Source organism: Pteropus vampyrus, unplaced genomic scaffold (assembly GCF_000151845.1).
Source record: "Pteropus vampyrus isolate Shadow unplaced genomic scaffold, Pvam_2.0 Scaffold342, whole genome shotgun sequence".
Lineage (NCBI taxonomy): Eukaryota > Metazoa > Chordata > Mammalia > Chiroptera > Pteropodidae > Pteropus > Pteropus vampyrus.
The window spans coordinates 346,674-349,002 of NW_011889123.1; positions in this window are offsets into that span (position 1 = coordinate 346,674).

Below are 2,329 nucleotides of genomic sequence, written 5' to 3' on the forward strand. Positions count from 1 at the left end.
GTATACTACTATAAAATTTCTTTTCCTTATGATTTTCTTAACATTTTCTTTTCTCTAGCCTAATTATTGTAAGAACACAGTATATACTACATAAAACGCACAAAATATGTATTAATTGACTGTTTATGTTATGTTATCAATAAGGCTTCCTAGTAGTTAAGGAAGCCTTAACTACTAGTCGGCTGCTAATAGTTAAGTTTTTGAGGGAGTCCAAAGTTACACGCGGAGTTTTGACCGCATGGGGGGTGAGTGCATACATGGTCGCAGAATCTCCTTGACGAGTACTGGGGGGCAGAGGGGCCCCCTGGCTGTGTGTAGAGTTGATTGGCACGTGGTAACGGGAGGCAGCGCTTCACATGTTTAGGAAGGAAGGACGGGCGATGAGAAGCAAACAGAAAGTTGGTGGGGACGGAGGCAGAGAGACGGCTCGGTGCGTCCTTCCTGCGAATCCCACGCTGGCAGCGTGTCCGGGGCATCTCTCGTGGGCTGGTTCCACAGCCACCGGGCGTGTGTGGCACAGGGGGACACAGAAGAGAGAAGCAAGTGCTCCTGAGCCACAGCGGGGCTCATGGAAATCCCGGGGGCCGGGGACAGCCCCTGGCCGTGACGTTGAAATGCAGGTCAATTCTGCACAGTCTTCTCAAGGACAGCTCACACGGGGTTACGCCACAAACCAGACTTGCCACCAACACTGGCTGCCGCTTCTGCCACTGGCACCACAGTATTTCATCTTCCCCTTCTCTTGCCTCCTAGTCAGCCGGCACCCATGCCCTGGCCAGGTTTCTAGTCGACTATCTGCAGAAGTTATTCATAATAGGCACAGACCAGTCACTTTTAACCTGGACATTTTTTCCTTGCCAATTTAAATAGGTCTCAGGGGAGCCTGGGCTGCATTTAATATTTAGAGTTATTAAATACAACCAATAATGATCTTACCAGCACCCCAGCTGCTTCAAAAATATCACTGTCTTTTCGTGCAGAACTGTAGCTACCCCGTCCACTATTTGTTCAGGACAGAGAGGCTCATCGCAATGAGCAGTCATTCGTTTTGCCTTCAGGAAAGGTTTTGTTTTATTTACCGTGTTACTATGAGAAAAAAACGACGTTGTGCAGGGGAGGGTGACTGATGATGGTGTTTTCAGGACGCGGGTCCCTCGGCAGAGTAATCGAGTTCTGCACAGGGATTCAACGTCCCCTCAAGGTTGTTTGCAGACTAGACAGCAGCCCTGGTTTTCATCAGTTGGACCTCTACCGTCATCGTTCCCACGCTCCATAGGAGATACCGTGCTACTCACCCGGCTGGTTTCCTGCCTTTGTTTTAATCAGGTCGCCCCGAGGAGGGAGAGGATTAGACAGGAGATCCTGAGGCGGTGAGTGGACAGCTGCCGGTTCCAGAATGTCAGCACTGAGGCTGAGGGCAGCAGAGCCACGGAGCCGCAAGCCTGTCTTCCCCACCCACCAGCTTTCCTTCAAAATGTTTCCAAAGGAATTTGTCATTGGCTGTCGATCACCCTCTTGCACCTTCTCGTTATTTAGAAAACTTAAAACTGTTCTCCTATTAGTAAAAATTAGTTGTTTTATAAATACAGTCTAAGGAATGATTTTGGTCAATATAAACTGATTCGTTTCTTCTGTCCTGATTCGTCTTGGGTTTGTATTTTCCAGTCTGGATATTTACAATGATCGAGTTAGTGATGAGGCGGGCAGTGGGTTGGACTGCAGGACGCCGGGAGAAGGGGAATAAGTTAGCGAGAGCACCGAGCAGGTGCGACGGAGATCCCAAAGCCCCTGCTGGCGAGTAGGGTCGAGAGGAGACCTCATGGGACGGGAGCAGAGTCAGGAAGGGGGACTCAGATCTCCAGGCAGATGCACAGACCCGGGTGGGGACGCACCTCAGAGGAGGAGCAGGAACAGGATCAGCACACTGGTTGACAGGGATGCGAATCCAGAGGGAGGTCTGGAAGAAGCTGACCGCTGGGGGGGCAGGGCAGTAGGGCTGATCGACCTCAGCGAGTGGACCAGACCAAGGCAAGATGATGGTCTAGTCCAGATTCAAGAGGAAGAGAAATGGAGCCCAACAACCCTGATGGAAGAAGCGGAAAATAATCCCATTACAGAGAAACGAGTGTATAGGATGCAAGGCACATGCGGCCGCCTTTGCAATCTAATAGTTTTGCAGATATTGTATATTTTTCAGTTCTATAGGTTTCTGGAGAATGGAAGAGAAAGAAGAACAAAGTGGAGACATTAAAGCAAAGATAAGAAGCTTTTTGTAGGAGGCAAATTAATAATCTGAAGAAAAAATGTCTTCTGTATAGAGACAGGCATG